Below are 25646 nucleotides of genomic sequence, written 5' to 3' on the forward strand. Positions count from 1 at the left end.
TTATATGCTAATAGACTAAACCTTGATTTATTAATAAGAACAACACCCCTGCCTTGCTTCGCATCACGAGGGACGTGACTAAATGTTTACGCTGGTGGGCAGGCCTCATTTAAGAGGAGGACAGCTATAGGTTTAAGCCAGGTTTCACATAACCCATTCATGTCTAAGTGATGATCCATAATTAGATCATTAATCAGCAATGATTTTGAGCACAGTGATCTTATATTCATGAGACCCAGACTAAGGACCTCAGTGGAGTTGACAGTTGGACTGTTTGGATTTAGGGGTGGTTCCAGAGTAACATATATAAGATGCCTGAAAGTAGGTTTAGGTTTGAGACATTCCACATGGGTTTTAGGTAGCAGTCACAAAATATTTGTAAGTTTTAGCCTACACACCTTGACAAAGTAGCTGTGGTCTCTCACCTGCACAACCACCTCAACATGTTTGAGCTGTGGGTCATACGAGTAAATAAACCGCAACACATGTCCACTTTCCACTACATTGTCATTGTTCTGTCCTGGTGGTGTAACATTGGACCAGCCCTTTACTCTTGCAAGGATATTAGCGGGGCCTTGGGAGTATGACCAACCAGTCTACATGTATTTTGTGGACTTGAAGAAGGTCTATGACTGGGTCCCTTGGGGTATCCTGTGGGGGGTGCTGCAGGAATATGGTGTATCAGATTTGTTGAAACATACAATCCAATCTTTAAATGACCTAAGTAGGAGCTGTGTCTGCATTCTCAGCATTACATCAGGCCTGTTTCTGGTGGATGTTGCATTCCGCCAGGGCTGCCCCTTGTCACCAGTCCTGCTCGTGATATTCACAGACAGGATTTCAAGGTGTAGTCAGGGACCAGGGGTGTGTCCAGTGTGGTGACCTCAGAGTTGTATCTCTGCTTTTTGCAGATGATGTGGTTCTGTAGGCTTCATCAAGCAGTGAGCTGTGCACTGAGCAGGTTTGAGGCAGAGTGTGAAGTGACTGGGATGAGAATCAGCACCTTCAAATCAATCTGAGACCATGGTCCTCTGTCAGAAAGTGGTGGAGTATCCCCTCTGGATCAGGGGAGAGTTACTGCCCCAAGTGGAGGAGTCTCATAGTCTTGTGCATGAGTGGAGGTAAATTGGAGCATGAGATTGATAGATAGATTGGGGTGGTGTCTGAAATCTTGCGGACATTTTACCAGATCTTTGTAGTGAAGAAGAAGCTGAGTCAGAAGGTGAGGCTCTCAATTTACCAGTCAATTTATGCTTCTATCCTCACCTATGCTCATGAACTTTGGGTAATGACTGAATAAGATCGTGGATATAAGTGGCAGAAATGAGATTACTCCATCAGGAATCTGGGTTTACACTCTTGGACAGAGTGAAAGACTTGATTATCTGGGAGGGAATCTGAGTAGAGACGATGCTTCTTCACATTAAAAGGAGCCAGATGAGGTAGTTTGGGAATTTGGTGAGGATGCCCCATTAATCGTCTTCCTAGGAAAGTCTTCCAGGCACCTCCAACCAGGAGGAGGCCCTGTGGAAGACCTAGGACATGGTGAGAGATTATATTTCCCAACTGGCTTGGAAACATCTTGGGATCTCCCGGGAAGAGTTACAGGACTTGGTTGAGGATAGGGAAGTGTGGTATGAGCTGCCTACTTTGCTGCCACCCTGTCCTGGACCCGGATAAGCGGTTGAAAATGAATGAATGAATGAGAAGTTTTTAGCCTGACCCAGAAAAAGTAGGGCATGGTACTCCATCTTTTGCATTCTGAGTCATTAAATGAAAGTTCACCTTTTCAGATCTCGTCCATGACATAAAAGAAGTATTTTTTCTCCTCGGTTATTCACACGGTGTTCAACCAAATCAAATGGACAAAACATTTAAGTGAATGGCGGTTTTATAAAACTAAAGAAAGTCACTGTGGCTAATCCAGATCAAACTACATTTTTTACTTTTTTTTCAAATAGCATTTTTACATAATAATAATAATAATAATAATAATTATTATTATTATTATTATTATTATTATTATTATTAAAATTGTCAAACAGTAAATAAATCTACTGACCAATTCTCCATTTTAGAGGTGGGTGGATCAATCCTAATATCGATACCAACACTGGTATTGATATTGAACGATCCTCTTGTAAAAAGATCGATACTCAAGCTTTTTATCTCTCCCGCACACACTGACTGACAAAGTCTACTCTCTGTCTGTAAGAGCAGCGCTGCACTGTGTCACACAACATGGAGCAGCGCACCCTTGTATTGTGGTTTGTCAGCCCTCTACCTCAGGAGATTTTGTTTTAAGTTGTGTTGAGTGATCTTTTTTTAAACAAAAATGTTGATTGTGATAATAAAGTATTTTGTTGTCACGTACAATGTTTGGCGAAATTCTATCCTAGGTCTTTTGGATCCTTTGGATCTATGAAGCTTAAATATGAAAGATATCGGTATCCATATCTGCGATACTGGGGCTGTATTTACTTGGTATCGGATCAATACCAAAATTCCCGGTATCGCCCACCTCTACTCCATTTGTGATGTTAGATTTTTGTTGCTGATGATTACTACAACACAACAGCTGAGGGCACCAAGCTTACTGAATACATAACCTCTTTAGGTTATAAAACTTTAAGTGCACACTTTCACTTTGAGATCAAACCTTTTTTTTATTGACTTCTGCCCATCCATCTTTTGTGTACACATCAGATAATGTGTGTCATCCTTCAGAGATCAGACGGCTCAGACAGACAGTGCTGGACTGAGGTCAAAGAAAGAAAGGAGGAAAGCTGCACAGAAAATAAGAAGAAGGTGAAACACGTTCGGTCAGTCATTTGAATTGGTCAGATGACCAGAATATGACTATAGGCCGTGTGCATACGTGCAAATCATATTTATGCTTTGCAAGGCATTTTTGAAATCAGTCTGTTAGGTGGAAGTTGTCTTCTGGGCACTTTGTTTTATATTACAGATAATAAAATGATAAAAGGTTAAAGGTGCAGAGAGCAAAGTAAAATAAAGAATAAAAGCAGGCTTAGACGTAGCTTTTGATAAGAGGTTTGACCTTGGTATCAACTGAAAGTGGTGATTCAAAGGTGAGCTGAGTTATGTTTTTTTAATCAGATTTTTAGATTTGGCATTGTATTAAGTGGCTTTTGGTTAAAACTGTGGTGTGGGATGGAGGTTTTGTTCTGTGTGGTTTGTTCTTTGTTTTGTTCAAAGGCACATAACAGGGACAGATATATTCAATTCATGATTTATACTGAAGTCTTTCAAAATGAAATTAAACAAAGGAAGAAAAACAGAGTGCTTATATAAGTGAAATGAGTCACAAATGGTCAAACCCATGAGGTGCAGTTTTATTCCAGTGATATAGTGAATTAATTTGCAAAGTACAACTCTGCATCTAAATTCATATAATAAAAGGCAAGAGGCCTTTGTTTGTTTGAGGCCTGTGTTTGTGTATCTGGAGCATCAATTCAAATCCAGAAAGAGCTTTTTTTTTTTTTTCATTTTCATCCTTTGGCATATTTATGTATTTTTCATGACGATTCAAGTCGTGAAAACAGCAAGGTGAACGGACCAATACACATTTCCACAATAAGAGCCTGTATTTCAAAATAAAAGCCTGTGACATGGCTGCAGACCTGACAGAATTCATCAGTCTGTCCATCCTCTAACATCCCAGACAGCAGATTCACATCCAGACATTTTCTGTGTGCATGTGACCCCAAACCCAGAATTAACATGTTCACACTCAGGACGAAACAGCAGAATTATGTCAGCAGTGTCTCACTCATTTGTCTCTTCTAGACTGGACTACTACAACTGGACTAATGGTTTATCACAGTCCAGCATTAGGGGTCTCCAACTGGTTCAAAATGTTGCTGCCACACTTTTGACAGAAAGCAGAAAGTTCAACCACATTACACCCAGTTCTCTTCACTGATTTCCTGTCTCTGTAAGACCGGATTTTAAGGTTCTGCTCTTAACCTATGAAATTATTCACGGACTAGCATCTACCTACTTAGCTGACCTTTTATAACTCTATGTATTGGCCCAGGCTCTGCGTTCTCAGGGCGCAGGACTACTTTGCGCCCCTAGGGTGAATAAGAAGTCTGTAGGTCACAGAGCCTTCTCTTGTCATGCATCTATTTTGTGTAATGATCTCCCTATGGAGATAAAACAGTCCGACTTAAGACGCATTTATTCTCCCTCTCGTATGGCTAGCATACAGGCATGGTATGGTACTATGCTTCCTATCCTTTTAAATTCATTTTATTGGCAAATGAACAGGTACCAGATTCAACTTCATCTAAATTCAGGGGCTTTTATTAAAGCTTCAGGCTAACGGTTGGCGATCACCTTAGTATGTTTTCTGCTTTCCTTTCGATTTTTTCCTGGTAAATTACACCTTTTGGTGTAGTTTTTCCGGCCGACTGATTCTGATCTTTCTCTCTGTCTGAGGTACTGATGATGTTGCACAATACTGACAGCTGCAAACCACAAGGCACTGGACTGACCATGACACGTCATGCCTGGAGATGATGCAGCACACTGCAGTCTGCCTATGGAATAAAGTTTGCTGTAGTGACAGGTCCACTGATGTCATGACAGATGAACATTGGCCCTGCACCCCAGGGCAGTGGATGACTCCCCTGCCTGAGGCGTAAATGCTTGTGTGGTCATTTCAACAATTGCAACTTGTATTTGATGTTGTTTTGATTGGCCACATATCAGAGGATGAAAGCCACCTGATCTACAAAACATGTTTTTGGAGATTGATGTGGAATGTATGCATCCACTGCTCTTGGTCAAATTGAAGGCAATGTTATTGAATTGATTTTCAGCAAAAAAAATTAAGATAGAAAGCTGCATTGGATATATATTTAAATAAATTGTCTCTGCAACCTGCTAATTAACAAGATAATACTGACTTTATTTTCCCGCTGCCATTCACTTTGGTTGGAAATCAAGTTCAAATGCTACAGAGCAAACCGTAGCACTCATGAAAGACTCCTTTAATGTGTTGGTGGAATTTTATTTCTGTATGTTGGACATTGAGTTTAATATTTTCTCTTAACAGCACAACACAATGACTTACGTGATGTGCTGCTTGTGAGGCTTTGCTTTAAAATTAATTCTGACAAATGTTGGCAGTTTCGCCTGCGTCATGACACCTGGGTAATGGGTGACGTAGGAAATTGCCTGTTGGGGTGAAATATGGTGGGGACCTTGTGTTCCCCTTGACTGCTAAGGTAGCCATGAAGGCTAAACAAGAACCCTGAACATGAGATGTCTAACGGGGCTTTGATGAAATATGAAGTCCTCAATGGCAGATCAGGTGGAGGAGGTGATGTCTTTTAACCCAACAGTTGTGAAGATGGATGAAGGCTACATTAGGTACTCATATCCCAATTGTGTGGGATTTCCCAGCCGTGGGATGAGGCTGTCAAAGACTGTGTGTTTGTCCTAGTGAAATAACATTCCCATGTTAAACAAACGTTGCTGCATCCACCATGCCGTCTGGGAATCGATCAAGAGACAATCTTCCTTGCCAGTGAGGGATTGCCAACACCACTGCCTTAATAACATGTACCATTGCATTATTTTGGTTATCATACCATAGCCCATGCCTTCATTTGATTAAGACAGGATACAAATATGCATGTCAATGCTCAAACAGAGAGCTACCCTCTGTCCAGGGTGGGATGAGTCCTTTAGGATGGTGTTAGCTCTCCTGAGACAGTAAGAGCCATGAAGGTCCTCCAGTGTGGGCAGAGGGCACCCAGTGATCTTCTCTGCCATGTTGGTAACTCTCTCGAGCTCTTTCCTGTTTGCCACCATGCAACTGGCAAACTACGTACAGAGGCAGTATGTGAGGATGCTCTCCATGGCAGAATGGTATAAAGAAACGAGCAAACTCTGGTTTATGTTATTTTTCCTGAGAATTCTCAGAAAGTGGAATCTTTGCTGTGCCTTCCTTACCAAGGGTGTGGTATTCCTGTCTCAGGTCAGTTATCTCATCTGTGTGGACTCCCAGGAAACAGAAGTTCCTGACCCTTTCCACAGAGGTCCCTCCAATGATAATGGACTGAATGTCTGTTTGTTTCTCCTGAAGTCTATGATTAGCTTCTTGGTTTTGGATGTGTTCAGGAGCAGGATATTTTCTCTACGTCACACCATCAGCTATTCGACCTCATCCCGGTAGGCGGACTCATCTCCTCCAGTGATACAGCCTACCACTGTGGTGTCATGCGCATACTTAATGAAGGTATTGCTGGTGTGGATGGGGGTGCAGTGAGAGGTGTAGAGGATGAAGAGCAGTGGGCTCACCATGCAGCCTTGAGGATAACTGGTGCTGAGTGTGAGAGCTGTGGATATGTGGGGGCTAATCATGACTCTCTGTGAGTGATTAATCATTAATCCAAGTCATTAATCCAAAGACATGTGGAATGAGGTAGACCGAGGTTCAGCAGCTTCCTCACGAGGCCATGGGAGAGGATGGTGTTGAATGCTGAACTATATTCCATGAAGAGAAGATGGCCGATATTACCCTGTTGCTCCAGTTGAGTCAGTGTGGTGTGGAGCACAGAGGCCACGGCATCCTCTGTTGGCCTTGTAAGCAAACTGGTATGTGTGGAGGTTATGAATGACATGATGTGATGTCTAACCAGTTTTTCAAAACACTTCATCACCACCGGTCTGAGTGCAACAAACCTGTAGTCATTGAAGCTGGTTATGGGGGACTACAGTGGAGGTCTTCAGACATGATGGGACAACAGACTGTGTCAGGGACTGGTTGAAGATTTTGGTGAGAATCCCAGCAAGCTGGTTTGCACAGTCTTTCAGCACCTGTCTGGAGACATCATCAGGGCCTGTTGCTTTGCGTGGGCTGACACCCCTCAGCGTTTGCCTCACCTCATGCTCTCCCACCGTTACGTTGCTTTTGTCCGCTGGTGGTGACATGCATGCTCCTGTTGCCACAGTCTCAAAGCGAGCAATTATACCTTGGGTATAGTTTTTCTGGTTGACTGATTCTACTCTTTTTCTCTCTGTCTGAGGTACGGATGATGTTGCATAGTGTTGATGGATTGACAGCTACAAACTGTTGTGCACATTGTGGCCCTGCCCAAGCTGCCATCCGCCCAGGTGACCGCCAACCTCCTAGTCCACTATGTGTTTTGGCTGCAGGGCATCTCTCTGGACATTGTGTAGGACCGATGGCCCCAGTTCACAACACAAGTTTGGAAGAACTTCTGCTCTTTGCTTGGGGCCTGTCTCTTTCTGTCTCTCGTCCGAATTTCATCCTCAGACCAGTGGTCAGGCGAATGGGATAATCAAGAACTCCAGTCCACCCTCCTGTGTGTTACATCCTCTCACCTGTCTTCATGCAGCACTCAGCTGCCATGGGTGGAATACGCACACAATTCTCAGGTGAGCTCAGCTACAGGACTTTCACCATTCAAATGCTTTTTGGGTTATCAACCTGCTCTGTTTCCAGCCCAAGAAGTGGATTTGACAGTGCCTTCTGCTTAGGACCACCTGCGGCAGTGTCAATAGATGTGGAGGACCGCCCATTCTGCCCTGCTCTGGACGAGGGACTGGACAGTATGCCATGCAGACTGGTACAGAACCCTGACCCCACAATACCAGCCAGGCCAGGAGGTGTAGCTTTCAGTTAAAGCCATTCCACTCAAGACTGAAGCCCAGAAATTGGCGCGATGTATCTCGGGCCCTTCGCTGTTGACCAAATCATCAACCATGGTCAGACTCCATCTGCCTCAGTTGCTATGCATCTATCCGGCATTCCATGTGTCTCAGCTGAAACCTGTCCACACCAGCACTCTGTGCCTTCTGGCCAATCCTCCTCCTCCCACTCGGCTCAGGGATGGCTATCCGGCATGGCCTGTGTGCCAGATTTTGGACGTGCAGCGCCAGGGTTGGGGTTTTCAGTATCTGGTGAACTGGGAGGGTTATGGGCCTGAGGAGTGCTTCTGGGTGTTGTGGGGCCTCATTCTGGACACCTACATTCTCTGGAACTTCTGTCAGGCCCATCTGGGCCAGCCTGAAGGTTGCCTGAGGGCTCCCATTTGGGGCGAGAGGGGTGTGTAATGTTATGCTACCTTGGTGTTTGCTCTGCTCCCCCTCCCTTGCTGTGTCTCCAGGCACTGCTTCACAGAGCTGATAGTCTCACCTGGCTGCAATCATCATCACCTGTTTATAAACCCCAGTCCTGTCTTTCCAGCCCAGTCTCACGTTTTTTTCTTCGTGCTCCTGTGACAAAATGATTCAAATTTTAAACTCACTATTCCTAACCCTACTCCTACCCCCGACCCTAACCTTAACCATAACCTAATTTTACTCTTTTCCCCCACCCTAACTATAACCATAACCACCCCACCACCCCCCGGTTCACTTTTAATTTCGTGCAGCCATCACGGAATGAATTAGAAAGAATTTGCGCTGCTGTGATGAAAATAAGGTGCTTTTCATCACAATATCAAGAACCAATAGATTGTGTATATTTTGTGCTGCTGAATCACAACTTGCCATGAGACCAGGTTGGCCTTTCCACAATTACCAGACACTCAGCTCTGCCGAAGTGATACCTGGCCTCAGTCCTACATTGTGAATGACTCTTTTGATTACTCTTGTGACTCCGGTTACTGTGTAACACGATTTTTGTTCCTTGCAAATAAGTGTCTTTTTCCTTTTCTAAATTTATTGCAAAACAATAGAAAAAGCCCAATTTTCATGCCAAAGTTTGTTTTTTTTGGACTGCACAGCAATTTTATCCCATCAAAACACCTATTTTTGACAATTTTCTGACTTTTTCACAATAAAAGTAAAATATGGAACATAACTGCAGCAAAGTTTATTTTGAAACATTTGAAAACAATTTTGCAAAGTTAAAAATGAACAGTTTTCCTTGATTTGTGAATGTGCAACGAATCACTTTCCCTTATCAGACCCCAAATGTAGTCCCCCATCATGTTTTCATTGTAAGATCCCTGATATCTGTGTTAAAAGTCCATTATGTCTTGGTGGAAGCGCTCCCCATGTTCTTCTGAGTATGCCATGTTGTTCTTGAAATTGTCAAGGTGAGCATCCAGAATGTGGACCTTCAGTGACATCCTACAGCCCATTTGGCCATAGTTTCTCACCAAAGTCTCAACCAGTTCCACATAATTGTCAGACTTGTGGTTGCCCAGAAACCCATGGACAACATCAACAAAACCTTTCCATGCCTCCTGTTCCTTTGCTGTCAGTTTCTTTGGAAATTCAGGGCACTCTATAATTTTCTTGACTTGCGGTCCAATGAAAACACCAGCTTTTACTTTTGCCTCTGACAGGTTTTGGAAAAAGTCTCGAAGATACTTGAATGCTGCAGACTCTTTGTCAAGCGCTGTGACAAACTGTTTCATGAGACCCAGTTTGATGTGCAGAGGAGGGAAAAAAACCTTGTGAGGATCCACCTGTGGCTCATGTTTAATGTTACGGCTTTCAACTGAGAATTCAGTCCTTTCAGGCCATTGCTTCCGGTGGTAATGTGCTGCCCTGTCTCTACTGTCACAAAGGCAGAGAAAACAGGGAAACTTGGTTCTTGTTAAATCTGTACAAAATGAGGAAGGTTTTCATAAATATAATTGCTTTGTCAACATTGTATTTTGTATGAAATGATGTTTGAACCCTTTTGACATGATCACAAAAAGAAAATATGATGACCACAACTCTGACAAATGGACTTAACTTTTCCAGAAATTAGTAGTGACCACTCAGTGAAAGCGAAAACTGGTTAATTTGCAATTTCATTGTCCTGACCACAAAACAAAAGTTTAGAGGTTAAGACCACTCTTTTCTCTTTTGATTGGTTGTGAAGAAATGGGAAATTATGGTTTTAACAAAGGAACAAGACAAAAGTGAAAATTTGTTACCTCTGTTTTTAGACTACTCTCTTTCTTGTGCCTCCAGCGTTCCTGCCACGTGTCAGCTCCATAGCGTCTGACTAGTCCTGGTTCTGTATTCACACACTATCTGGTCCTGGAACTTACTCCACAAACCATTCTGGTCAAGTCAGCATTTCCCCGCGCTGATGTCTCCTCCTACACATTTGTGCAGTATTCAATTTTTCTGTTCATACAATAAATTGTTATGAAGTTTGAGTCTGTCTCTCTGAATTTTGGGTCCAACATCGTTTTGGTTCAACTGTAACATTGTCAGCAAATTCAGGCAAATGACTTGAGCTTTGACTTCTTATACGCTCACATGCTTCACTTAATTACCGCATAAATGCCACATATGTCTGACTAAAACACATACATAATCCAATAAACGCTCCCTCGCAATTGGGTGGCCTATTTCACATTCAGATTTCCCAGCTCTCCCTTTGCCTATCAAATGCTGGTGCTGTTCGATCCACCTCATTGCTACTACTCAGCCCCGCCTCCACCCCAGCATGCACCTGTGGGCTACAACCAGGGAAATGTGTATTTAATCGTCGCTCATCAATATCACAAGCAAGCATCTGCAGGGAATGATGAGGTTGGAGACTCCATGCTAAACACAAATATGTTCTGCTGCTGCAATAAATTGGCTTAAACGTGAGTTATCTGACTGAAACAAACATATCTCAGTGTGCAGAGCATGCAATGAAAGCATCATCGGCCTTTTGATGTCTTTCATTAGTCAAATGTGTCAAAACCCACCATCAAGCAAAAGTGGGACTGCATGAGGCATCATTCTAACCTCACTTTTTCTATGCTGAATGACCAAATTAACCCAAAGTCAGGAAATTATTAGATGTTTCAAACATAAAAGCTGAACCCTTTCTTTCTGGGCCACTGCTAGAATCCAGCGTGTTAATTTCCTCATTCTGTTCATCTCGGCGGGATCACATCTGATGGAATAATAGTTGTTATATTCCAATGACAGCAATTCAGAAGCATAATGTGATAAATACTTATGACTGAATAACAGCAAAATAGAAAATCCTATTGAGTGCAGGTTTCATGTATATCAGGCACAGTCATGCAATCTTATTTTTTCCTCAAAGAGGCAATGAAGAGGCTTGTTGGGTAAAAGTATAAAGATGAATGACTGTCTCACCAACAGTACAAGTCTTAAATAGTATTCATATTGAAAAGCTGAGCTCTAACACCGAAGGAGCATCATGCTCTAGGTGTGCAACACACGACTAGTCTCAGACATATTTTCCATTTCATATGTCGTCAGATTAAAAAAAACAAAAAACTCCAATTTAATTGAATGTAGTTGGTGCTTATTTATTATTATTATGTGTTATTATAGGCTCATAAAATGGCATTTCAGAAGGGTAATGACAGCCAGCAGCGCTGGAACAGCCACTAATTTATCGACATAACAGCCCAAATTTATCAAGACACATTGGTCTTTGAAGGGATTGCTGGTGGGGCTGTTATGGCCGCAGGAAACTGTCAAAGAAGACGATGCTGCCTCGCTGCTGACCTCCTGACTTGGACTGTCATCTTCACTCATACTGTACAAGTTCAGCATAAAACCACTTAAACCCAGCGGAGCACTGAGGGAAGAGAATGTTCTCCTACGCTGCTCTTAAAAATGAACACATCACCGTCTGCTGATGTCTGATGTGTTTTAGTGCACAACTTCCCCCTAAAAAAATCCATGCAACTAACATGCACCAAAAAGTATTTAAAAAAGAGAGAAAGGCAGACTTTTTTCATCAAATAAGTTTGCCAAGTTTAAAGGAGTCTCCTGAGGTCACTTTCAGCATCTCTATCCATGTGAGCTTGCAAAAGTAATGTTTGTGTGTTTGTTTTACTGCTACTCCAAACCACTTTGGAGTCTTCAAATGTGCTGTGTGTGTGTAGGTTGACCCCAGTATTGTCCTGAATGGGTTTGTTTTGTCAAAGGTCAAGGTCAATGGTCATTGGTCAATCAGTTTAGATTTTTCACTTTGATTTGCATGACACATGGCATATATCTGTTCATGGTGTTTGGTATGTCAATGAAGGCTGACTTTTAAAATTGACTTTAAAATTCTTCATTTTGGCAAATTTGATTTTCAACCTGATTTGGACAAAATATGGCACACACTGAGGTGGATTCCAGAAATACCATGGCAAGATCAGCCAGAGGTCAATCATTTGAGTGAAGGTCAATGTCAGCGGAGTCAAATGTCACTTTACTGAATCCATTACTATCCAAATTTTGTTTTCCACAGGCCATCACACTGATGAACAATTAAACCTGCCATAAAACTCATTAATTCACATACCTCATGTACAACTTCAATCTGCGTGTCTGTTTCTGCTTTGCACATTTTTTGCACAGTTATTTTTATTTATTTAACCCTCTGGGGCTGACGCCGTCGTATACGATGGCTAAGACCAAGCTTTACTCAATTCTAAATAACTTTTTAATGATATGAGATAGAAACATACTTTTTATTGCAGAAAAATTAACTCCGCGGACTTTTGAGCCAGCCATTGGCCATCTTTGTACTCCTCATAGAAGCTGTGTGATGACGTGCGCAATGTGAGTGTCCAATCGGGATTGGTTCACTGTCACACGGTTTTCCAAAATCCAATCGTAGGGCAGATTTACCTCACGTGAAAAGCCAAAGATCGTTTTCAGGAGTGATGTGTTACTAGTTGGCGAGTTTGAATAGCCCCCTGGGTGCTCCAATGAGTACATACTATTCCAGTGCTCCCTGCGCCATTACGCACAGCAAAAGTGAAAGCAGGAGCAGACGGAGAGCCTCTGATGACAATCGCACATGCTCAAACAAAGAGTGTGTAACTATCAGGATTGCTCCACTAGTTTACATGTGAATGTTACTGGATAACTCTGTTGCTTTCTCTGCATAAAGCACTGTTTACCATATCAATGGACAATAAAACACATAGACCATTTTGTATATATTGTTCAAAATGTGCATTTGTGTTTATTGTTTGAACCTTTTTGTTGTACAGTTTTTCACACAAGACCTGAAATTACCTTTATAATGTTTCAACAGTTGTTTATTATAGTTTGCTGTGTGTTTTGAATAAATGTGTGTGGAAAATTATTTTTCGCTTTATTTTTTCTTTGCCTATTTTTGATTGTAAACCTTTATTACACTTATAAACACAACAAAAACATATATATTCTGAAAGCACAGGTTGTCCTGAAAAAAAAGAGACATAAAACTTGATTGTGGGATGCAGGGAGACGTGTTAACAGCAATAATAAATCATTTATGCCAGGCGAGTGAACTATCCAAAAAATGCCCTCGGACCCCGGAGAATTAAATTCTGTTGTTTTTTTTTTTTTACTTTTGAATTACTTAGTGTTTAGTGTTTATTTATACATGTACAGAGTACAGTTCAAAACTGGAGACAAATTCCTTGTATTCTTTTGAAGATACTGTGGTTAGTGCACTTGGTTTCAGTGCAAAAGGTTCCCGGTTCGAACCCCACCCTGCTGCATTTCTCCATGTAATGTGGAGGTGCATCAGGAAGGGTATCCAGTGGAGCATTTGTGCCAAATCAACATGCAGATACAAACTGGATCTGCTGTGGCAACCTTGAGTAAAAACAAGGGGAACAGTTGAAAATTTTTACTTTTTATAAGACAGAGTAAAATTCAATGAAAATATTCTGTTGATAACTGCTAATAAATGTTACTTGAGTTATTCTTTTAGAAAATCTAATATATGCAAGAAAAATGTACTTAAGAATTCTCCTTGTAAAATTTATTTGGAATTTCTGAGTGAAAACAATTTCCTAGGTTTCTTCAAGTAAATATCACTCCAATTTTTTTTCAGTGTGAGGTTAATAAATCATATATAGCTGTTTATTTTAGCTGCGTTGACAAAATTTAATAGATATTTATGGGGTATGTTCATGTCCAACTTGGATTTTCTAATTGTGTTTTTAGCTTTCTGGTTTGTAAGGAAGTTTTCAATCTGTTATTTCTCTGAGGAGCTGTTTTCATCTTGTTGGTCTTAATTTTGCATGTCCACTTTGAGCTCGTTTGCTGTCAATTTCTTCAACTCAACAAGAGAAAATGTCAACGTCAAAAATCTGACACGAGATTTGGAGCAACTGTCGTGAGTCTGAGATGGGAAAACATCAGACCAGAAATCAGCCAATCAGAGCAGGCATACTATTGTAGCCATATAATAAGTATATATTACAAAGTGTGGTTTGATTCTTAAAGATTAGCTATAATAAAACACTTTAAAAGACTTAGGAGCATCATTTTATTGATTCCTACAGCATGTTTGTTTCTTTATATATATATATATATATATATATATATATATATATATATATATATATATATATATATATATATATATATATATATATTGTTATGTGCCGACGCGGGTTGAGGAGCGGACCTGCGTCTGACTGAACCCAGCGCTGAATAACCAGAAAGCGGTTCCAAAAACAAAACATTTATTTCCCTTTCCGTGCAATAAACTGACTCTGTGAAGGATAGAAGAGGTGAGGTAAGTCAACAGCTACAACTAATATCCTTCAAAGGCACACGCTATCAGCAACACATTCAGGTCTGACTTTAAGCTTTATGTAAATGAGCAGCTTCTCACAACAGGTGGAGGATCATCAGTCTGCACGCCACAGCCGTGAGAAGCGAGCTGTACAATTCTCATCAATGTTCAAATATACTGCGTAACAAAATACCAAATTACTATTAACACTTATTCAGACAATCAATCACCTCTGATGTGTGCTGACAGCATGTGTCCCTCACCCGTCCTCCTTCACAGGCACGATGTGTCAAACCCAGGCGCGGTCCTCAGCGTCTCACAAACGAACGTCACAAGGTCGAGTTCCCGGCAATTCTGCTTGAACCACTCATGGCTTAAATGCAGAACGCCATCTAATTATTTGCTTCAGCTGAAAGTCCTTAAGTCTGCACGTGAGCATCATCCACAGGTGCTGCGAGTCATTAGGCCTGCACGTGGACATCCTCCACAAGTACAGCCAATAATGTAGATGAGGGTGAAGGATTCTTCTGCCAGCACCTTCTCCACAGACAAAAACCAGTTTGCATACCACCTGGAGAGCAAAGAAAAGAAAACAACACAAAAACATCCAGCCAAACCCCCCAACACACAACATATATATATATATATATATATATATATATATATATATATATATATATATATATATATATATATATATAATTGCATCTCCTTTAAAAATTGTATGAAGTTTGAAACCCAAAGGGAAGTCAATCTGATCCTCTGTTTTTAGATTCCTCTGTTTTTAGATTCCAGACCCACTGATGGTCATCTTCAAGGCCATGAAAGAATCTAAATCCCTGGTCGTCCTAAATCTGTCTGCGCCAACAAAGCCTCTCGAGTGCTTTGCTTCCTTATTCATCGTCATCACAACACTTGGTATTTGTAAAGCACATCAGCTCAATGCAGGAAATAGATCTCAACTTCAAATGAAAAAAAAAAAAAACAGAAAAAGTTTTTTTGTCTTTGAAAGTTTGTGATGTGTTATTTTTGGTGAAGCTCTTGTTTGCATCAAGGCTGCTAAGTTCTGAAGGAATGATCCAGGCCTCCGGAGAGTTAACGAGTCTGATTCAGCTCTCATCACTCCACCGTTTAAGCAGTTGCAAAACTCTAACTGAACACTGGCATCAAACATAAACGGGCTGCTTATTTGGACGTCCTGAGTTGCAATGAGCTTGGAACCTGCCCGAGTTGAAAATCACTCAAATTTTCAGAAATCAAGGCAAATTATATCTTTTAATATATCAAACTCCCACAAGAGCCCACTTTGATTAATAAGCCTTTAACGTAGTTGTTGTAAATTCAAAGTGAGCCCCATTTTTTTTGATTGCAGTGACTGAACACAGCTCATTCCCTGTAAATGGAATTTGTGAAGCCTTCATGTATCACTACATTTACAGAGGCAATAAAACACTTGAACCCAGCAGTCCAATAGATCCAAACTGATATTGCTGTCCTCCGGATGCCACAGCTGTGACATAAAAGACTCCAGGATCAAATTCTGTGTTGATGAAAGAAGCCCCTGTTCTGTAACTCTGAGTTTTATTATTATTCACTCTGCTACAGTCTGCAATTTATTAGACTGGCTGAAATGGTCTACTAATTAATATTACAGGGGGATTACCTCACTGTACTGGCCACATATTGTATTCGTGCTTTTCAAGTCCCTTAAATAAATCAGGAATGGGGAAAAGCAGTGGAATAGTTAGAGTTCATGCCACCACTAAGGTCCAACATTTATGAGCCAGTGATTTTGGCTCATGGATTAACTTCTTAACCAATTCAAAAATAATTCCTCGTGCACGAATCATGTGTGATGTGTGAGAAGTTTGATTTGGACACAACTTGATGGAATGATTAAGGGTCATCCAAGGACAAAGTTTTTTGGATTTTGAGGCATAGCAGTTAAACTTCAAGGTCACAAGCCAAGAACAAAATTTTGGCCCAATGGATAATCAAGTCTGGAATATGAACTGGTTCTCTGCATCAGTGTATCCACCACAAGAAGGAACTGCCTTGAGTCCTGGTTTCAACCACCCAGACAGATAATTGATCCACCTATCTGCTGCTGCTAGGTGAAAAGTGGATATGTCCTTGCCCTTCTCCAGCCACTGGGGTAGGCCCCGTTGAGGCACTTATGTGCTGGATCATGCACAGAGAAAGGCACCACATGGTCAAAATATGGTGCCTTTCTCTGTGCAGGCTAATGTTCCCTCACAATACATACTACTGTGAGCCTCCGTAACATTTGTTTACCTCAGTCTTTCCAATACAACCCAAGGATCCACTGAAGAGACCTGATACCAACGACTTCCAGTCATTACCTTAGGTCAATGAATAGCATCCAAGTCTTACAGCCAACCTGCTTTGGAACCAATCATGGATGGATGGATGGGTGACTAGCCTATTGCTTGGCAACAGTAACCATAGCAACATGCACAATCCCCCAATACCCTTCCTTTCTATCCACAATATCCAAAAACTGAGCAAACATCTCTCAAAGTTAAATGGATAAATGTAGTGATCAGTCAAGCTCAAATTTTAGTGCGATAGAAAAACATAACTTTTATCTCATTTGTCTTTGATGCTATTGATGGCTTTAATCAAAAAAGAATTCAAATTGATTGTTGGCCAACTGTTCACAAATAAGAATTGCGGGATGGGGACATGTCTAAATATATTTATGGGCTTAAGCGTACATCCAAGCAGAGTAGGATGGAGCAATTTCCAGATACTTGTGGATCTGAGTGTATAACACTGAATAGGCAACTTTACGGACTCTGTGCTTCTGTCCGGAGCATCAAGTGAAAACTGACATCTCACACCGGGGTTGCTGCGGAACCCTGTTTGTATGGATTAAACGTAGTGGAAGGATTGTGTTAGTCAAGATGAAGTGGTTCAGTTTTGGACAAAACATCAAATCTTAAGCTCACACAAAATTGTATATTATGAAATCACTGAGTCAGAGAGGATAAATTTGCATGACTCTGTGTTGCAGTCTCTGAGTGCTTCATAGATATCTAAATAATTTTCTCCCATATTGATGCACTGATCTTGATGAAGTCTGTCATACGTGCTAACAAAGTTCATTCATGTGACGATAGGTCAGAGGTATGTTCTCTTAGTGGTGCCTCTCCTGGTTCATTTGGTCTCCACATATGTATGTGAGGATGTTTCAGGTTGCTGGTTTCCACAAAGGTAACTGTTATTACGTGATTTTTTTGTGCAGTTTACAGAAACTTTACTTTCCCTCCTTTATTCTCTCATTGTTGCCTCTCATCTTCTTGCGTTCTTCCCCCTCATAATAGAGCAGCCATAGCTCCTGCTAACAATCCTCCACTCAACGTGAAGCTGCTCCCTCTGAGCACTACTTCCATTTCCTTTTTTCATCACTCTTCAACTGCACAGGACCTCTGCTCGTAGGCTTACCGTGATTCTGCAGAACAGCGAACCACTATGGAGACTTCCACATGCTGCTGTGAAATGATTAGCTACTCTGACACTCTTTTGTCTTTATGGCAGCTACTATACTTTTAGAAATATTTTTTTTGTGTTTCTTAACCTAATCATGTTGTCCCAGTGTTTGGACTCTTTTCTCTCTTTGAAATGTAATCCTTTCTTCTGGGATTAGAACATCTCAGTGGCATTGATGCGCTGCCTCCATGCTGTATTTTTAATTAATGAATTGTTTGACGTGCCCAACTGCTAAATGTTTTCCTTATTTCATTGATTTTTCATTACCGATCATGCACTAAGTAACAGTACCTGTGACCATGAAGATACTGACACTTCTCCCTAATTGTGATGATCTTCATCCAAGGAATTGACCTCTGGCTGACCTTGCCAGGGCAATTCTGGAATCTACGTCATTGTGTGCCATATTTGGGCCAACTTTGGTTGAAAGTTTAAATCACTGACCTCTGCCAGAATGGATTATTTATTTTTTGGGGCCAACCTTGACATAACAGGTTTGCTGGAAATCAGCAACAGTAACCTAGTAGGAGTAGACAAGCAGAAAGGCAGACATGACCTTGGGCCCAATGATTAACCTTTGGTAAGTGTGCCCAGTGATTGACTATTTGGAAAATGTGACCTCGCCTGAGTAATTCCAGAACTTACCTCCCCTATGTCTGCCAAAGCCTGGTTCAAATCAGAGTGAAAAACTTACAATTTTCACCTTTCAACCAGTGATCCTGACCCTAATTTATCTCCAGAGCCCACCAATACATGTGGACCAAGACTGGTGAACACCACTGTGAAAAATCTACATTTTGATATTTGACACCCCCCCACCCCCCCATGATCTTGACCTTTGCCAAAAAAAGTACTTTAAAAGCAGAGTTGACTATATTCCACATATCACGTTTGGTGGAAATCAGTCAAAGAATATGAGAGAAGAATAAAAACAGACAAATGTTCAAATCATAGTGTGATAATTATATTGTTCATTCACAGAAATTTTTATATAATTATTTCTAGGAGAAAAACTGTTCCAAATGCTGATTTCATTTATTGAAAACAGGACTTTGAACCAGATTTTTTTTTTTTTTTGTCCCCAACTGAGTCATTCCAAACAAACAGTAGTTTAACTTTATCAATTTTGGGTTCCACCACAAAATTGACATTCCCGAGCCGGTTAGAACAAAAATATTCTTCAAGAAATGGTTAATAATGTTCCATATCAGCTGTGAGACACTGCAAACACTGTATATGCCACACCTGTATGTGGCATTGCAGAGCTGCCAACCATCCCAAATTTGGCAAGATTTACCCCTTATCCCGCTTCCTGTATGAGTGTATGTGGGATGCCCATTAGTCCTGCAGTTGTGTGGGTCCAGGCATGCCCCCAGACTCCCCTAGTTACACTCCATGCCATTGCTGCTTGCGGCCACGCGTGGGTGTCCTGCATTGGTAACGTCAAATGTTGGCAGGTATGGTACTGTAGTACTCTCTTGAAAAACTGCAGGATGAGGTCAGTGTGTTTCCCAGGTAGGTACAGCTCTCTCCGCTGTTGAGCTCTGTGCCCTCAGTCACAATCTGAGGGGCTGGTCGTGCGAGCCCTGGTGCAGGCTGAAGCATGACTTCTGTTTTCTTCAGGTTGATTATCAGTCCGAAATCTTTACTGCAACTAGCGAGCTCTTGCAGATCTATCTCACTGACTGCAGCAAGGGCACAGTCCTCTGCAAAGAGGAAGTCTCTCACTGGAGCCTCTAGTACTGTACTTTGGTTTTTGCTTTGAGACGCCGTAGATCAAAGAACTGACCGTTGAACCTATAGTGAATGCTTATTTATCCCTGTGTCTATCGCAGAAAATACTGTGAACAGCATGATGGCAAACATGTGTCTCAAGAGAGTGGGTGCCAAGGCACATCCTTGTTTTACTCCATTTGCGATCGGGAAAAATTCAGACATCGTGTCTTTTTTCCGCTGTGCAGGCCATCATGCCATCGCCGAAAGACCTAATGATGTTGACAAACTCTGGGGGACAGCCCGGTTTAGACAGGATAGTCCACAGGCCTTGACTGACTGTGTTGAATGCCTTTGTTCAGGCCATAAACATAATGTACAGGTTCTGATTCTGTTCTCTGCACTTTTCCTGAATTTGGCAAAGTGTGAATATCATGTCGATGGTTCCCCTGTTTCTTCTGAAGCCACACGGGCGTTCAGACATCACGTCATCCAGCAGATGTGTGATTTGGCTCAGGGCCCTGTAGCACTCAGCAGTAAGATGCCCCTGTAATTGTCACATGGTGCTCTGTCTCCTTTATGCTTATAAAGATGTGTGATATTAGCATCTTTGAAGTCCTGTGGGTACCAAACCCTCCTCCCAAAAGATTTACATCAATTATGTCACTTAAACTGTGACAGCTTCCCCTCCATTTTTCAGAACCCCGGGTAGTATGCCATCTGGCCCTGGTGCTTTTCCTTCTTGGAGCTGCTTGATGGCCTTGTTGGTTTCCTGCAGACTGAGAGGTCATCCAGAAATGCCATAAGTGGATGCTGTGGCATGCCCTGAATTACCTGTTGATCAATATTGGAGGGTCTGTTGAGCAGCTGACTGAAATGTTGTCTCCAGTTATGTCACTTTTCTCTGTGAGGAGGGTACCATCTGCTGAATGGACAGGTGCCATAGCACTGAAAGAGGGACCACATGCAGCCTTCAAGCCTGCAAAGAACTTTCTTGGATTGTGTTCATCTGTATACTGTTGCAGTTCTTTTCATTTATATAGCACCAAATCACAACAGAGTTGCCTCAAGGCTCTTCACACAAGTAAGGTCTAAGGTCTAACCTTACTAAACCCCAGAGCAACAGTGGTAAAGAAAAACTCCCTCTGAGCAAGAAACCTCAAGCAGACCAGACTCAAAGGGGTGACCCTCTGCTTGGGCCATGCTACAGACATAAATTAGAGAACAATTCACAGAAAGAATTCACAAAACGAATATACAGGAAATGCTGTTGGTGCACAGGACAGGAGTGTTTCCAGCACAAATACAACTCCCATCTCTGGATGGAGCTGCACCTTAAACAGAGAGAAAAAACACAGTATTTAGGTAAAGCTGAGGCTGCGGCCCGCTCAGTTTCCTAATAAAATTAATTAAAAGAGTAAACTTGTCTCAACTTGTTGAATTTCCCTCCCTGGCAGATAAACTGCACTATCACCATAGTGGATTTTCTGCACTAATTTCCCTGCTAAGCTAATGCATTTTGTCATAAGCCTTGCAGGGTCTCTAATCACCTGCTCCGTGGCCTGCTGTAAATTCCTAATGTTGCCCTCCCTGTAGAGCTCTATCTATGTTCACAGACAGGATGGCGCGCCTTCCCCAGTAGGGTGGAGGCTGTCCACCATCAGCAAGCCACAACAGACCCAGAACAAAGGCCAGTTATCAATAAAGCTAAAGCCTTGCTGTCTACAAAATTGCGGCGGCCACCTATTTAACGATGTCAGCCTGCTAAATGCCTTATCATTACCCAGGAGGGGAGGGGACCAGAGACTATTAATCGATGCCGACACGTCTTTCTGGCAAGGTCACAAGTCCTCTCTATGTCCATTTTTGTGATCTCTGAGTGCTTCATCCTGATATCATTGGTGCCAACGTGAATAACTATATGACTATATCTCATGTCATGTTCCTTAGTCTGTCTTCCCTTCTGCAGCATCAGCACCCTAAGATGGGATGAAATGTTGGGAGCTCTGGCCCCAGGAATACATTTAATGTCAGCCGGCATCTGTAACCTGACTTTGCAGGTGATAGAATCCCCTATCACTAAAGTCCGGTGTTTCGGCCTGGAGACAGGAGTGGAAATCACTCGTGGGCTCAGAGAATTTACATCAGCCAATTCCAAGGGGGAGAACCGATTCACAGTTCGCAGTGGCGAGTGTGCTCGGGATACCACAACCGGGCACCAAGCCCTACGGGGCTTCCTCCACCTAGCCACAGTCCAAAAGCCGTCCTTCACAGCTGCCATTTCTAGGCTGATGCTAATGGCTCACTAGCTGGCCTAACACTACCTCATCTGGAGTGCCTGTAACATCTAACTCCACTGAGCTAAGAACCTGCTCTAATTTACGGACACGGCTCTCTAAGAGAGCCACCCTATCTTCCAACTTCACGCAGGATTTATGGAGGGTGAAAGTAGGTAGTGTACTTTGTGCACTAAGAAATTCAAGAGTATAGCCAAGCAAGCACGAGCTAACCAATATGGATAAGCTAACCACTCCTAAGGCTCACTCAGGATTCACACAGATGCAAATAAATGAATTAAAATTCACAGCAGTTATACTGAAAAACTAGCAACAGTATTAGACTTGTAGGAACAGTAACAGTAAAAAAAAAAAAGTAACGATTTATGGAAGTAATGATACAGAGTCATTTGGAATGTGCAGAAGATACCAGAGGCAGGATGCACAGGCTGGACCAGAATGGGAGCTGGAGACAGGTGAGCGGTACCAGCAGCCGCCCATAGACCTGACAGCGGACGGGGTGATGCTGGGAACAGAACACAATCGACTAGGTCAGAACAATGAGAAGAATAAACAGGTATCTAGTCAAATACTAACAAGGCCAGGTACCACGCGGGAAAATGGAGTTTCTGGAGAATTCTGAGAGGATGAACGAGGGCTTTTATATGGGTGTTGACGAGTACTGAAACAGGTGAAAATAACCAGCTCTGTCACGCATGCCTGAAGAAGCAAAGGGGAGGCGGAGCCAAACAAAGCACACAGCAAGGCAGCACAACAAGTGGTTTTTATCAGCAATTCCAAAAGAGGAAGGAGTGCTGACTGTGGTCTATCATGTCACGCATGTGTAGTTAGGGAGCTGTGTTAGTTCATTTTATCATCCATCATATGATTGTAAAATATTTTGTGTCTTACTGCAATAAAGTTCAGATTTTATTTTTAAGAAGCTTTTATAACCAGTCATCTAATAATTGTTTAATGCTCCATTTCAAATGAGCTCAGGCCCAGAGAAGGTGGCGGCGTTTCTGGATGTTGTTGATGTATGGCTTTCGCTTTGCATGGTAACTTGCACTATGCACTTGTAGATGTAACAGCGAACTGTGTTAACTGATAATGGTTTTCTGAAGTGTTCCTGAGCCCAGGCGGTAAGGTCCTTTACACAATGATGTCGGTTTTTAATGCAGTGCTGACTGAGGGATCGAAGGTCATGAGCATTCAATGTTGGTTTTTGGCCTTGCTGCTTACGTGTAGAAAGCTCTCCAGATTGTCTGAATCTTCTGATTATATTATGGACTGTAGATGATGGAATCCCTAAATTCCTTGCAGTTGAACGTTGAGAAACATTGGTCTTAAACTGTGGACTATTTCTTATGCAGTTGTTCACAAAGTGATAATCCTTGCCCCATCTTTGCTTGTGAACGGCTGAGCTTTTTGGGGATGCTCCTTTTATACCCAATCATGACACTCACCTGTTTCCAATTAGGTGTTCTTTGAGCATTCATAAACTTTCCCAGTCTTTTGTTGCCACTGTCCCAACTTTTTTGAGGCATGTTGCAGGCATCCATTTCAAAATGAGAAAATATTTGTGCAAAAACAACAAAGTTGATTGGTTAGAACATTAAATATCTTGTGTTTGTGGTGTATTCAATTGAATATAGGTTGAAGAGGATTTGCAAATCATTGTATTCTGTTTTTATTTATATTTCACATAACATCCCAACTTCATTGGAATTGGGGTTGTACATATATATGAGAGAGAGAACTGAATTAATGTAATGCTTTATTTTTCAATGTAATCCCATGTAAGATCACTCTTTTCAGTGTCTCTGCATTGCCTTTATAATGTCCTTATAGGGTGGCATGGTATGGTGGACCGTGGATTAGTAGTTAGCATTGATACGTTAGAAATATTACAAGGACTGCTTTCTTCCACCTGCGAAATATAGCAAAGATTCGTCCCATCCTGTTTATGGCTGATGCTGAGACCCTGATCCATGTGTTTATCTCTTCTAGATTGGACTACTGCAATGTTCTATTTTCTGGTTTACCGCAGTCCAACATTAGGGGTCTCCAATTGGTTCAAAATGCTGCAGCCAGACTTTTGACACAAAGCAGAAAGTTCAACCACATTACACCCATTTTGGCATCTCTTCACTGGCTTCCTGTCCCTGTGAGATCAGATTTTAAGGTTCTGCTATTACCTATGAAATTATTCACAGACTAGCACCTCCCTACCTAGCTGACCTTTTTAAACTCTATGTATTGGCCCAGGCTCTGCGTTCTCAGGGTGCAGGACTACTTTGTGTCCCTAGGGTGAATAAGAAGTCTGCGGGTCACAGAGCTTTCCTCTTATTGTGCCCCTGTTCTGTGGAATGATCTCCCTGCGTCAACAAACAGTCAGATTCTGTGGAGACTTTCAAATCCAGACTTAAGACACACTTATTTTCCCTTTCTATGGCTGGCATACTGGCATAGTATAGTTCTATGTTTTTTTACTCATTTAATTCATTTTATTAGGAACCAGAGCATGCCGCGACCTCAACTTTACCTAATTCTGAGGTCTTTAGTGAAGTTTAGTGCCGGTGATCACCGTAGTATTCTTGTTTTTCTTGTTGTTTAAAGCTGGGAAAATTATACTGTATTTCTTGTCTTCTGATGCCTGCTTCTGTTTTTTCTCTCTCTTTAAGGTGCAGCTCCATCCAGAGATGGGTGTGGTATTTGTGCTGGAGACCCTCCTGTCCTGTGCACCAACAGCATTTCTTTAGTATTCGTTTGTGAATTGTTCTGTATTTGTGTCTGTAACATGGCCCAAACAGAGGGTCACCCGTTTAAGTCTGGTCTGCTTGAGGTTTCTTCCTCAGAGTTGTTTCCTTACCACTGTTGCTCGTGGCGTTAGTAGGTTAGACCTTCTTGTGTGAAGCACCTTGAGGCAACTCTTTGTGATTTGGCAATATATAAATGATAATAAATTGAAATTGAAATACGTCACAGCAAGAAGGTTATGAGATTGCTTCTCGCCCTTTCTGTGTGGAGTTTGTTGTTGTCTATGTGGGTTTACTCCTACAATCAGCACATGCTTATTTAGGGTCTGCTCCTTTCTTTGCCCCTGACCAAGGCAGCAACTGGAAGGACTTCTTCCTTTTCATCTTTTTCCTTTTCTTTTTGTTTCTTGTTATTGTTATTATTGTCTTGGCACTAATGGAAGCCATCCAGTGCAGATATGACATCATTTGGTATTATGAGTTCCAGCAAGATGCATTTTCATATTTGAATCTGATGCAAGTCTGAAGAAGTGAAATCAGGGGACTAAGGTGAGTGTGGAACAAACTTGAAACTGACAGCCATTCCGATGACCTATGTGTGGACCGGTGCGCTGTACTGGTGAAACGAACACAGAACACAGCTAGCCAGGGCCCCTGTAGTCGGTGCGGACCAAGGTAGCTTAGGCCGCCGTTAGTTACCCCCTGGCAGATCCCGAGCAGCCGGGAAAGCAGGCCGACTGGGTGACTGTGAGGAGGAAGCGTAGTTCTAAACAGAAGCCCCGTGTACACCGCCAACCCGTTCACATTTCTAACCGTTTTTCCCCCCTCGACGACACACCTGCCGAGGATCAAACTCTGGTTATTGGCAACTCTGTTTTGAGAAATGTGAAG

The 25646-nt window shown here is 42.0% G+C and overlaps 1 long non-coding RNA gene across 1 annotated transcript; it reads right to left on the reverse strand.

Annotated features, from left to right (window-relative positions):
- Nucleotides 1–9692: 9692 nt before the first annotated feature.
- On the reverse strand, nucleotides 9693–18770 carry LOC117529642. The gene is made up of 4 exons (XR_004566057.1): nucleotides 18761–18770; nucleotides 15977–15984; nucleotides 15878–15879; nucleotides 9693–9937 (listed from the first exon to the last, which is right to left on the reverse strand). It is a non-coding gene; the product is annotated as an uncharacterized LOC117529642 (long non-coding RNA).
- Between the last annotated feature and the right edge of the window lie 6876 nt (nucleotides 18771–25646).

The sequence above is a fragment of the Thalassophryne amazonica genome, chromosome 17 (genome assembly GCF_902500255.1).
Source record: "Thalassophryne amazonica chromosome 17, fThaAma1.1, whole genome shotgun sequence".
Taxonomy (NCBI): Eukaryota; Metazoa; Chordata; class Actinopteri; order Batrachoidiformes; family Batrachoididae; genus Thalassophryne; species Thalassophryne amazonica.